Below are 14,249 nucleotides of genomic sequence, written 5' to 3' on the forward strand. Positions count from 1 at the left end.
AGAAGCGAGAGCTTTCAGTCCAGGTCACGCAATTCAAATCAGCTCTGCAGGGAAAGCAGCTCCTGGTTTTTAGCTGGAAGATGTACAAAGAATAGCGGCAAAGACTGGGGACAATGGCCGTGCTTTACTGTCAGAAACAGAGCAAACCCAACTCTATGAATACATTTATATGCAAAAGAGTGAGTCTTAAAAGCTTCTCTTTGGAGTACCATCAGGTTGAAGCTGAACAGTATCTCTCATTCAAAGGGACCTTATTGCTAATTTATGACCTTTGCGTGTCTTGCAAGTACAACTGACATCGTCTTAGGGAGATATGGGCATGAGCCAGGCCTCGGCGGAGTGGAAATTAGCTCAATGGAGCGCAGCGCAGGGGGGTGCCGCTGTGGCGCTGCCACCTCTGCTACCCTTAACTTTATATCAGCAGGCGAGTGCAGGGAGGAAGGACTAACTGGAATTCCATCTTACAGCTTTGCACAAACAAACTCATGAATGATAATGGGTTGCTAATTGAAGGTACTGGAGCGATTCGCCCGGCTGACTACGCCACTGCAAATGGAGTCCTCCTGGTAGCCATGGCGACAGGCGCAGAGAGGCTCAGGAGGTCTCCTGACCTGAGCTAGAGTCAGATCATCTCTTACACCCGCTCCCCATAGTCTACGCACCATGTGGGTAGATTTGCATCAATGAATATTCATAAGTAAGCTGCTGGTGCATCAGAGAGCTTTTTGAAAGTTGGTTCAAGTGTTGGGTTTGTATTATACGACGGCATTTCAGATGCAAGTGTTCTGATGATTTTTTTTTTATTTTTTACCCTCTGTGTAATTGCAAGCAGTTAAGGTGTTAAATAAACAGAACAATTACACTTTACTTGTTGTATCCCTATTAAAAAAGATAAAACACCTTCTAATTACAGTAATTAGGAAACAGATTGTTGCCGCCTGTTTTTTATGCCTGTATCAAAGATCTCTAATGATGTGCACTGGATTTCACCACCGATGAGCAATTTAAGGAGAGCAGAAGGTTTGCACAGTAGGAACTGTGATGACTGTCTGACCTGCAGAGGTGTCCTTGAGCAAGATGCCGAATCTCTACTAGCTGGAAGGCTTTTTTGTGAGTGAAGATGGGATGGGAGCAAGCGGAGAAGAATTTCTCTACTAGTAACGGGTTCTTTTAAAAGCTGATTTTACACACTGGATAGCTTTGCATCACCTGAAAGGAGTGTCACCAAGGCAGTTTCACACCGATCAGCTACATTAAAACTGATGAAGGAATAAGATCAATAATCTATTTGTCTTAAATGGCACTCCCCAATGGTAGCAACCTCCTAGCAGGATAGTACGCCCCACCACACTGCTAAACCTTTCAGGAACATCTCCAGAGAGCTCAAGATGTTGAGCTATGCGCACGTCTCGGTGAATCAGAGCTGCTTCGACGGCACAGGGCAGATAAATGCAATATTAGGCAGGTGGTTGTAATGTTGTGGCTGATCGCTGCATCAGTAGACATCTTGTCATACTGTTCTTTGGATTAAAAAAGCTGTCTTAGCTTTGCAGAGAGCAGTTTCACTGTGGTGCCACCCACTACGCTTAGGTGTTCACCTGTGGCAGTGTGTTTGTTCCTGTCTGCTTCCATTCCTGCTGGATGTCTGCCGATGAGCTGGCCGGTCTGACCGACTCTGCCTCTTTGTGCATCTCAGCGGCTGCTGCCTGTCGAACTAGCAAAGCTGCCTGTCTCTGCGTGTCTGTAATGTTTTTGCTGCTGTCTCTTGGGTGCATGTCTCTCCCGGGCTGAGCTTTGGGTGCGATTAAATCCAGGGGACATCCATTGGAGAGGCGCTCTTAGATGTCATTATCCCTGTGGGGAGTCTCATCATCATCCTGCAGCAGAGAGAGAGAGAGGCGCTCGGCACAAGCAGCCCGGGAAGGCTGCAAGAGAGACAGCCATGACAGCCTTAGGCCTGCAAGTAAATTGTGATGATCATGCGAAAAAACATCATCCCCACCTAAAACAAAAATGCCGGAGATGAGGTCTGTATGTATGTGTATGTGCATATGTGCATTTGGAGCTCTTACTGGAAAAACAGCAGAAAGCCCCGAGATAGAGAAAACCTAACCCTCCTGGAGCTTCTAATCATAGCAACTGCTGCGCTAGAATACCTGGAATTAATTGAAATGTGTAAAATTAGCAACATGAATTGATAGCCGAAAATGAAAGTCATCAGTCAATATTCAGCCTGAGGGGAGAGCAGGGAAATATAGCTCTTCTAGAGTGTGTTAGCCTAGGTGGTATGAATTAGACAGGTCTATAAAGGATTATTCGATGATTTTTTTTACATAACCTCTTTGCTATTCTGTGTACTTTTGCGAGGTCAGCTGACCAATTATCAAGTTTCCTTTTGTAAACAACTGAAATAAAAGTGTGCTAAAGTTCCTGAACACAAAATTTTACCTCTATGCACACTATTTATCGTCCTCTACTTTTTGCAGCGTTAGTAGTGTGTCTTGTATCGGCAGACTCGTTAGACATAGTACAGTTGTGGATTAGGCTATGTTCTTGCATAAGCATATTTCAGGGCTTGGCTTTTTGTGTATCCAACTGTTCCCATGAGATTTTTATTTCCACTTGAAGAGGCAGATTCAGAGCGTGCAGACACATTATGTCCCTTTAAAAAAAAAGAAAAGAAAAGAAATGGTTCCAGCAAAACATCCACCTGAGGTTATTTATCCCCACAATATAGGGGAGCATGTAGATATCATTCTGTACAATATTGTTATTCCTCACTACACATAACGACTCTCATAAAAGAAGAAAAAAACCCCAAAACTTGCACTCCTACTAATCCAAAAAGGCAGAATCCCGGTGCCAAAAATAACAGCTTGGAATGAGATGGACGGAGGAGGACAGATTATTGGTGGCTCTAATCTGCGAAAAGCTGACAATAAAACACATTTAAAGTGATTACAGCGCTGTTATTGGCACGGGGAGGTCAATGCATCGCGCTCTTCCTATCCTTAGCATTGCGTTTCCACAACAATGCAGTCTGCTGCGTAACTGCACCCATATGAATGCTGCTGTAAAGGTCTTTCACAATGACACATGGGCTGAAGCGCTAATGCTGATGTACGGCGTCAGAGGGGAGAGAAGGCGAATAGATGAAAGGAAGCAGACGGGAAGTAAGAGACAAGTAAGGAAGGAAGAGGAAAAAGAACAAGTGGAGAAAAGGGATTTTGGAGATGAAGCCACAAATCACGGGGAAGATTAAGCGTCTCTTGTGCGCGGTGGAGGAGGTGTAAATAGAAACATGTCCCAGGGAGAGATCCCGGAGACCAAGCGCTTATCTCCCTGAGTGTTGTCAAAACACATTTGTCAGTCTGAAGTATTTAAGTGTCTCCGTGTCTATAAGAGACTTGATATGCAAAAATAAACAGCTGATGGTAGTTGGAAGATGTTTAGTTGCAAACATGAAACATGCCTACAAGGACACACGGCCTGCACGAACATGCATAAACACACACCACCCGAGACTAGAGGCAAAACTGCTTTCACTCCGGTGTGACCCTTGGCTTGATGGGAGATGTGTGGATGAGCAAGCTGATCATGCATTATCCCTGCGTCTGACTCCCTCAGCTGAAGTACCAGCACATCATCAAACAGCTGCCGGCGCTTGTACCCGTTCAACAGCTGCCACATTTCACAAAACGATGAGGAAATGCTTCACATTGTGACTGTCTCTGCCCAGTAAATTAGCCAAGGGAGTATGGGGCCCTGGCGTTGCCGTACTCTTTCCCTCACTGGACTGCCTCCTGTGGGAGCTTCCTTGAATGGTTTGTGGACTCACTCTGCAACCCTGTGGCCTGCAAACTGCCAGAAGCAGCTGCTGAGAGAATGGAAAGCACATCTGCACCGTGGTTACTTCGTTACAGGCAATATTTGGTATCAGTTGCATCATTTGTATCCTGAAGTAGCAAAGTTTTGCTCCTGCACTTACAGTCATATGAAAAAATAAGCACATCCTGTGGAAACAGGGTTCTTAGTAATGGTGAAATATTCAATTGAAGTGCACAACTTAAAGCTGCATACATTTGAAAACAAATGACAGGAATGTTCATCTTTCCGAATTAGCGGCCCAGCTGATAAATGCAAAGTGAAGTCTCCAAGAATCCCCCAAAAGATCTGTGGGCACCTCTTGCAGTTGTTCTTTTTCAAGTTACAGTCGGTCAGAGATTTCACTTGCATTAGGAGGAAAAAAAAGAAAAATGTTAGAAAATTAAAGTAAATCTAAAGTTTAGTAGAGACTATAACTTTTAGAATAATGTACTTTTGGGGTTTGAGAACAGTTCTGTTGAGATATTTAAAGAAAGGCAACAATTTCAAGTGGCGGCGCTTGTGTTATCACAACTGTAATTGTATCAATAACTTTTCTATTCAGCCAAACAAGCTTCATAACTTAAAAAATAATAATTTTGTACTACACCTCACATAAGCTATATGTCTGTTTTGGCTATATCATAGTCCCTCTACTGTATCTTAGTCCAGAACTAGAATTCTGACTATAGTGCACAATATTTAAGTATTTTCAAGGGTCAATAAAGCCACGTTTAATTTGTAAACAAGGAGAGGGTACTGATCCTGATGGTACAACTTTAATGAGAACTTGGTTTGGATGCAATCCCAGTGGGTGTTGGTCTCCACAAAGGTTAGCCTGTGAATTTGTCTGATGGTCTCAGGATCTTGTTTCTGCTTTTTGCAGATGATATGGTTCTGTTGGCTTCATTGAGGAACAACCAGGCTGAAGTGGGGCAGTTTGTAGCTGTTGACATGAGAATTACCACCTAGGAGATTCTGGCTATCCATGGTTCTCAATCAGTAAAGGGTAGTTAGGAATGAGCTGCTGTCCCAAGTATCTCAGTGTCTTGTTCACTAGTGAGGAAAGGACAAAGCGGGAGACTGACAGACCAGTCTGCTGTGGTGAAGAGAAAGCTGAATGTGAAAGTGAAGTTGTCAATTTACCGGATGATCTGCTTTCCCACCCTCACCTGTTTCCACGAGCTGTGGGTAATGAGCGAAAGAATGAGGTCGTAGCGAAAATGAGCTTCTTCTGAATGCTGTCTGGGCTCAGCCTGAGAGATGGAGTGAGGACCTCAGTTGTTTGGGAGGGGCTCAGAGTAGGGCCACTATTCTTTTGACGTCAAACGGCATCTGTTTAGGATGCTACCTGGACTTGTGTCTCCACAAACCGTCTTTGTCTTCAACCCCGGACAAGCAGCGGTGGGTAGATGCATGGATAGTGTGCAACAGTCACCTTATATTGGGTGATTCAGCAGGACACCTTTATAAAGCTAGAATGAACAATACATAAATGAAGAGTATGTGTCTAATATTATCAAGCCAGATAAAGTAAAAAGTTCCTTGTATTCTGGATACAAAGCATAATCTAGTGGAGAGCAGAAGCACAGAAGCTTGGAGTGGATTCTAAATTCATAACATTTAATCCACAGACAGGATAATTAACTAGGTGACACGCTTCTGTGCTTTGAAGTTTGAAATAATGATGGATAGTTGTAAATATCCAGTGTTAACTTGGCCTTTTAAACAGTTCTTTGGTTCAGTATTTACAGGGTTTTTTTCTGCTTTTTGTGACCAGTCACACATAATTTTGGGTGGCTGGAGTTTATGTCCTTAAACTATTATCAATTCATTAAGGACAGTGACTTTAAGCAGTCTTTTAACTGGAGGAAAAACTGCATGATCTGCTGAAGGGCTAACCTTATTGCATCCAGTGCAGTACCTATGGTCACTTAACCAGAACAGCTATAGTTCCATTTTAACTCGTCATATTGGATCCATTCTTAAGCAATTTACTGCAAATTTTCAAAATCATAATACATTTAATAATGATTTATTAGGATCTTCCTATAGCTTATACTGTAGCCTGTTATTCAATAACATGTTTCTATCTATCTATCGATCTATCGATCTATCGATATAGAGATATAGCTGAAGCACGATTGATATAGGATTTTAAAAACTGATGCAATACAGATATTTGGTAATTAAAAATAACCAATTTCTTTCAGACACATGAAAAATAAACACATTTCTCTAACATTTGTTAAGTGTAGTTGTCCTTACTAGGTTAATATGAGAATGCATCTTAAAAATAATATTGCTTTATTATCGCAACAAGTGGTGGAGTGCTCGTTTAGGCTTTGCCTAACTCTGCTGTGATCAGCTGTATGTTTGTAGTGCTCTAAACACCTGTTGTCAGCAGGGAAGTTGCAGAGAGCCCCCTGGTGGACAAACTATGCAAGCTCAACATCAAAAGAGGTTTGAAGGGTGTTTCTCTCTTCTCTTCTGTACTTTTGAAATTTTCACTTAACAATGACTGATATGTTGAAACTCATCATATCACTCAGGCTCTAATTATAACAACTGTTGTAACTGAACATAAACACACTGCCTACATATCTGTATAAATAAATGAAGGAATAACAACAATTTAATATTAGTAGTTTGCTCCAGAGGCTACCTGAACCTCATTACTCTGCCAGTGTAGAAAATGGAGTATAAACCTTGAGCAGGACTTTCTCACCAGTTCTGCAGCAGCTGCAGAGAAAGGCAGACAGAGAGATTCACTTTTAATGTCAAACCACATCTTGTCCAGACAAAAATGGCTTAAAATAACACAGTGCGGCTCTCTAAGTGGGATTTCTGCAGAGGGGACATCAGTTAGGTTGCCCAGTACTCTACCTGCCTACCTACCTTCACAGCAAAAGCATCAACAACAGCAGAAGCCGTACAGAACTAAACTTACACACACATACACTCGAATTATAAATACAGTATAAAATCTATGCAGAGGCGTAATCATAGACCTGAAGAAGGTGATAAAGAAGGCCCACCGCTACTTTCCTCAACAACACCTAATCTCAAACCTGTAAAAATAGAAATAAACTTATAAACTATTTTTAAGTAAAGACTTGAAGGTAACAAGGATTTCAGCTTAAGGCCTGAGTAGTCTGCTCCGTTCCTCCCACCCACCACAGTGTCACCAGTTGTGTGTGTGTGATCAACCGCCCCCGTGTCTCGCTGCTGTGTGGTCAAAGAGGTTGTCCAGGTAACGTTTTCTTTCATCACCTGTCAGCAAGGTGCTGCCTGAGGGTTTAGCCTTGGATCACAAAGAACGCGCAATGTGATGCCAAACAACTCAACAGCCTTCGATTACAGCTGTTAAAAATAGTCTTTTCCCCTTGCAGAACATTTGTTTGCTGTAATGAAATCACAAGCTCGGACTGACAAACGAATTACACTCGTTAGTAGCCTCAAGTGTGCAAAAGCGGGCTATTTCTCAAACTCCCGGTGCTTATCCTAAGCGCTGCAGCTCCTGACGTATGAGCCTCTCCTCACGACATTCTTATTTCAATTAAAAGGAGAAATGAGGCCGTCGCAGCACGCCTGACTTGGCGGTTAAGATAATGTACATGCGCCACAGGCATTTGAATGCCATCGTCTGCATGTCTTTCCAAATATCAAAACTGGGCAATAATTGTGAAAAATGACCGGGCGCCTTTGTCCTCCAGTTTTCATGCAAATAACGCCATCGACAAACCTGACACTTACCACATAATGAGAAGAGCGTGATGAGAGAGTGCGAGCACAAGAGAGAGATAAGTGGGAGAACTGAGAGGAAGCATTGTTCACAGACAAAACCATAAAGCGAGAGAACGAAAGGGTTACACCGAGTTAAAATGGAAGAAAGATAAGGAGGGAATTGGGGAGGAAGGGGACGATGGGTGCTTCAGTGTCCCCTTTTTCTGGAAATAGAGACCATTATGTCAGTAGATTGGTCCTGAATCCTCAGTGAACATGTGACTGCATAGCCTGGCCGGTCTGCTTTGCTGAGGGGGCTGGTGAGTGGCTGCATCAGAACATCATGTTCAGACACAGGTCCAAACACATAATCACACGCACACACACACACACAGCACCTTCCACCTCCACAGTGGGCTGCACAGACAGTCTGCATGAATATTTATCAGAGCAGGTTTATAATGAGTTCACACATTAGACAAGCATTTCTTTCACATGCTCACGTATTGTAGGTTTGGCAGCGATTCTGGCGTCCAGCTGATTTCTCCTCTCATCAGTATGCTGAGCGGTGACCCGCTATGTGGCCTGGTCACATGCCCCGGGGCAGCAGGGGCTCGCATCCTCAAAACGCTACCAACGACCGAAAGATATTCCTAATATTGTCAGGTGCCGGCGGATCAAGTCCAAATCAAAAGGCGTCTCTTCAGTAAAGCCTAGCGGCGAGGAGAAATTCTTCCTGCTGGCTTGCATTTGGACAAAAGACATAAATGTCAGTTCTAAAAACGCATTAGGGAGAGAGCAGGCCACTGCGAGTGCTGTTCGCAACCTTTCAAACTAAATTCATCAGCTATACACACAATTATACTACCCGCAAGCACACAAACCGTTTCTTGGCAGTAGTGTTTCCCGTCCTGCGTGGATTTATTGCTGCAAAAGGAGAATATGTTGTGATTGGAACAGATTGCTGTTCGGTCATATATATTAAATAGAAACTGTCTTTTCTGATTGACAGGAAAGACAATTTTCCTGATTGCATATTTTGTGTGTTTGGGGTTTTTTTTCATACTGGACCGCTTCATGACCTTCCCTGTAACATTTACCCTGTGGACTCTTTGTTAGTTAGAAGCATGTGATTTATAGGTAGCAAAGACCCCAAAATAACAGCAAAAAGATGAGCAGGGAAGCCAATTACGGCACTACAATATCTCCGTCCCTTCCTCTTTCAAATTCCTGCAGCAGTATGAGCCGTATGTCTTTGACCCAGCGTTTTGAGTTATGGGCTTTATTTTCTGCTTGATTTTTATTTCCTGGTTGATTTGATCTAGTTTTACATTCTCAGGTTTTCTTAGTTTTGCAGTCTTGTTGTTGTTCCTGGTTTTAGTTCTGTTTATGTTTCATTCCTTGATTCGGTTTATCCTTCCTTCCCTGTGCTCCCGTGTCTTCTTGTTAAGTCTCTGTCTCTGTTTTAGGCGTTTTCATGCTTTATGTTGATAGTCATTTTGTCCCTTGTGCCTTGCCTTTAGTTTTACTCCCCCCCTTGACTCATGTTCTGATTCAGTTTAGCTGTCTTGTTTTCCCCAGCTGTGTCCACCTCCCCTCATTGCCCTTTTTTGTATATATAGTGTCTTCTCCTTAGTCTTTCTCAGTGTCTGTTTTCCTGTCCCATGTGGTTTCTTGATCAATGTTCCCGTGCTTATACTTTGTGGTTCCTTTTTGGACTTTATGTTGCAGACTGTGCTTCTCCTCTGGGGCTTTGTGTTTTTGCCTTGTGTACTTTGTTACAGCCTCGCTTTCTGTTATGTCCTGCCTGCTTTCTGTGTCTGCATTTTGGGTCCTCATCATCATGCTCTGTGCAGTCTGCATAATCTGCCGACTGTGACACCGTGTTGGCCTACTCTTCCCGGTTTATTGGCCATTTGGGCACACTTAGTAACAGCAGGCTTTTTTGGTTGGGATGCATAACTACTGGAAACAGTGTCTTCCTGCCTAATTGAGTGAGGCCCCAGTCACACATTCCCGGGGAACGGTCAGTGGCACCGTGGCAACACCAAATCACTTGGGGAAAAAATGTGTATTCCCGAACTGGTTGATTTTATTTTTATTTTCTTTATTTTTAACAGAGACAATGCACATTAACCCATTAACATCCAAGGATCAAACAGGCTGCCTGGACCTATTTTATAATTTCAGGAGCCATTTGAATTTTCTCTCTATCCCAAAATGTTTGAGGAATGATTGTAATGTGAAGCACACATGGTAAAATCTATTTTTCTGTTTGTGTTCAGGCTAATTCTTTCAGACAGTGGGAGTGTCTTATGCTGCTGTGATACATCCCTGTAAAGCTTGTCTTCCCTTCTTTCCGAAACCATTTGGATTTTGTCTCTAGCACAAACTGTAACAGAGTTACAGTCATTTAAAGAGTGCTTGCTGGGCCTGCTGCCACACCAGTGGTAAAAAAAGAGTTAATAAATATTGCTGTACATATGCCTGAGTTGGCAACAGGCTAACATTCATCCATAGTTCCTAACCAGATCTGAAAAACAACCTAAAAACACCTGGAGGTAGCTGGCTATTGCTCGGAAAAACATAGTGAAAAATGAGACTGTTTGCCTTCAAAGTAAAAGTTTTGCTTTTTGAAATAAATTGTTTTTAAAGCACCACTTTTACTTCACAGGTTCTCCATTTCCTTTTCTAAGTTTTGCTAGTGATCGGGGTTAGCTAGTAAGTGCTTATAGACAAATTCAGCATTTTTTCAAACATACTACAGGCAACTAAAGGCAATCACACTGAGGTTTTTGGTACAGCAGCCTCTTTGTGAGGGCAGCCAGCAAACTCAAGGAACCGATCGGTGAATGAACATTTACCGTAAGAACTGTTATAACTGTTCTTTAGGCCTCTAATGTCTTGTGGCATTACAGCAATGGAGATGGAGGTAATAGTGACTATAAGAAATGTCCTCTCCTTGATCCTGTGCATTTTACCGTAAGCATAAATTCATCCTCTATAAGAATATGTTGTGCAAATTACACCAGTATTGCAACTGACCAATCATCAGTATCCAGTCATTAGGATAGTGGATGGTTTGCTTTTACAAAGTCCCTGAGAGGCAAATTTGCTGGACCTTATTTTAAGCTTTGGCTATTTTAAAATTTCGATAACAGTTTAATTTAGTATCATAAAAGAGGCTGATATATTTCCTGTTAATTAACCCATTGATCAGTTAATGGGCTCCAGCATACTCAGAAGATATTTGGCTCCTCAGCATCTTGACCTGCACACACACAAAATAAAGTATATGTGTGTTTATGCTGGTGTGTGATGAACGGTATAAGTGCCCACCATAAATGTATATAAGATGATGAACATGGTGGAAAGCCAAAACAGGAGCTCCTTAAGTCTGCATTCTTTCTAATGATCAGCCGGTAATGATTGCAAAAAGAGCAATTACATAAAAGTCTGTGAGAAAATGATCCTTTAGCTTCCTTGATCTACAACCTCATCTCACTATTTGAAATGGGTTTATGGTCTCTAATGCTAGTTTCACATCTTATTGAATAAAACATGATGTCCATTTTGTAAATTAAGTTCTCATTAGAGCCAAAGAAGGAGGGCACACTTAAACCGGGCCTACGTTGTGAACGACAAGTTACTCCTGTATAAACGTGTGGTGTCCCTGAAGTTTCTCAGTTCGGTCCAACACTCACATATACAAGATAGGTATTCATTTGCAAAGAAAGATGAGTGTTTATAGGTGGTTCCCTCTAAAACTGTTCTTCCCTTTGTGTGTGTGTGTGTGTGGTTGGGGTTGGGGTGGGGTGGAACCTATGTGGCCTTGAGCTGGTGGAGGCTATCCACGGTCCATCCGTGTGTAACTGATATGGCAGCGATGTGCACTCGTGTGGCTAATGGAGCAAATGATGGGTGAGATGTGAGGGCCGGGCGACGGCGAATTGGGGTCATTTGGTGGCGGAGCCTCGTCCGTGTAATCTACAGTTTAATACACGCCTTTTGTGTTTCTTTGTGAAACAAGCTTCGGCTCGCTGTGGCACTTTTTAATGGCCTCATCTTTCTGAGTGATCGTTGGAGTTACACGGCGCGTTGGCTAATATAATCTGTACCCCAGGGGTGTGTGTGTGTGTGTGTGTGGCTGCAGGGTAATATATATGTGATGCGAGAGAAAGGGAGAGCAAAATGATGAAAAAAAGTAATTGTGTGTGTGTGTGTGTGTGTTTGTTCACATGCCGGCTGTATCAAAGGTCTCCATGTTAATGGTAATAAGTTGGTGTGTGAACTACACCCACTTTAAGGACGCGCAGCAGCGCTCTGGACTTCTGCTGCACTTATATGATCAATGCTTATTACAAAATGTGTGAGTGTGCGTGTGTGTATCTCCGTGTCCATCAACTGTGTCTGCGCGCATGAAGGCTTATTTTAATTGTTGCCATGGAAACAGAGTGCTGCCAGAGAAGTCCAGATTCAAAGAGGGCATCTCTCTCTCTTGCTCCCTCTCTGTCTTTTTCCTCTTGTTTCTCCTCTTCTCCTCCAACCCGCTCTCTAATCGTTCCCTCTCACTCCTGCTTTTTATTTTTCTCCTGTTTTTTTTAATCTTTTATGCCTCTCACCGAGGTCCTCCTCAGTTTGCCTCTCTTTTCGTTTCCTTTGCCCGCCCTCCTCCTCTCCTTTTTTCTTTCCTCGTGCCTCTTATCAGCCCTCCCTCGATCCATCCCTCCCGCTTCTCGGGTCCTTCCTGGAGAGTGGTGTGCAGTTGACTATTAACACAGGGACCTGTAATTAGCGCTGACGAACCTCCAGCAATTAGTCTCGGCTAAAGAAGTTGTTCTGTCATCTCTGCGCCCGTCCCTTTATCCCTCTTTCAATCTCGTCCTTCCTCTCTGTCATTTCCTGTCTTACTGGCTGTCAGCGTCGCTTTGTTTTAGCGGTTTTTGTTCTTCTTTGTACCTTCCATCTGCCTTGTTAGCGGCAGTCATGTACAATACACCGCTCAGAAGCAAGTTTATGAGAAACTACACCCCCATCGCCCTGGGTATGTCTGCCCACGAAACCAAAGTGAACATCTATTCCCTCCGACTGTTACACCTACACCAGCTATATGCTGATAAGCTCAAGAGGACGCATGCCCTCCCACTCACTCAGATGTAAACACGCAGAGAACACAGACATCTTCTTTTTCATGTCCGGCTTTATCGCTCCAGCTGTCTTTTTCACCTCTCCTCCCATCATTTCTGGATCTCGCCGATTTCTCTCTTTTCCTTTCCTTCGGTCGCTCACCTGGCCCCTCTGCATCTTCGTTAATGAAAAGCTCTATAAATAATGCGCAGGGAAGAGGGAATCAGACAGCAGGCAAGAGAGAGAGAGATACGGTCAAGTAGAACGTGGGAGGGAGGTGAAAGGATGGAGGGACGGACAGCAGACGAGTGAAAGTGCTTAAACTAGGCCAATAGGGGTTGAGTGAGGTGGGCGGGTATCATATCAAAGCCTCGCGAGCTGCTCCGAGCACCTTTGCCGTCAATCCCTTAATCAATTCCGGCGTCAGTCGGTTTGTCCTCGTCTCAGGTCGGCGTGTCAGTCATCTCGCTCCAGACAGTTAGTCAGTCAGCTGAAGTTGGCGAGGAGCCGTCTCTCCCTCCATCTGCCCTTTATGGTTTTTGAGTTTGCTCGCTCCTCCTTCCTTCCCTCTGCTGCACTCTCAGGCGTCTCATCTGGAGGGAGAGTTTATATCATCCTTATATTATAGTGCTGCTTCAGGAGTCCGCATGAATAATTGATTCTTGTGAGATTATACTTGAAAACTCTGAACTGTGCTCCATTATGTCGCGTGTATCTCTGTTAGTGTTGATACTGGAATACTAATCAATATCCTCTATTTTTTTAAACTAGATATTCATTAAAAGATAAATATAACAAAGCTATATCATGGCAACAGCAACCAGCACTGTGGGTGAGTGAGAGGGGGCGGAGCTACAGCAGTGCTTTATGTTTAAGATGAAATATAAAATATTTCTATAAACTGTTGAAGTGACCAGCAGTTTGGATCTTTGCTGATATTACACAGCGTTGTAAAACAAAATCATTACATCCAAGAATATATTTACTGATTTTATTAGTAAAACAATACATGAAAAACACCTGAAATCAAAAACTGTATTTGGCTTATTCACCTGTTTTCATTTGAACTCATTTCACTCTAACTCAGTTTTTTTGCTTTGCTCCCATTTACTGCTGCAGCGGTTCCTCTTTTCTCTGCTCTCAGTGTTTGTTTACCTCCGTATACACAAGATAGATCCGACAACTCACAGGTGAAGTGAAGGAAGCAATGATTTAGTTGATGCTGTAAGGAAACACAAGTATAATAAAGTGTAAGTGCTTCCTAACAAGTGTTACACCTAATGTAACGTAACAAGACATTTTTAGTCACGTCAGCTCACCTGAACTTAGTTTACAGTTAAATCTCAAACTACTCCAAACAAACAGAATCTCTTAGCAAAGCAAGTTTGAAATACCGCTAAACTTCCATGCTCGCGCTTGTCTTCAGCCATCCCTTATTTCTTTATTTGCTTCCAAGTATCCAGGCTTTCTTCTAATTTCTAAAGTGGTCATGCACAGTAGTTACCAGACTTGTTTCTTTCAGTCCTTGTACT

At 42.9% G+C, this 14,249-nt stretch overlaps 1 protein-coding gene across 5 annotated transcripts in view; it reads left to right on the forward strand.

Moving 5' to 3' along the window:
* The window catches only part of grin2ba (glutamate receptor, ionotropic, N-methyl D-aspartate 2B, genome duplicate a), a 136,771-nt gene that overhangs the window by 21,138 nt on the left and 101,384 nt on the right, over positions 1–14,249 (forward strand). The window lies entirely within an intron of this gene.

The sequence above is a fragment of the Oreochromis niloticus genome, linkage group LG4, assembly GCF_001858045.2.
Source record: "Oreochromis niloticus isolate F11D_XX linkage group LG4, O_niloticus_UMD_NMBU, whole genome shotgun sequence".
NCBI classification, from domain to species: Eukaryota; Metazoa; Chordata; class Actinopteri; order Cichliformes; family Cichlidae; genus Oreochromis; species Oreochromis niloticus.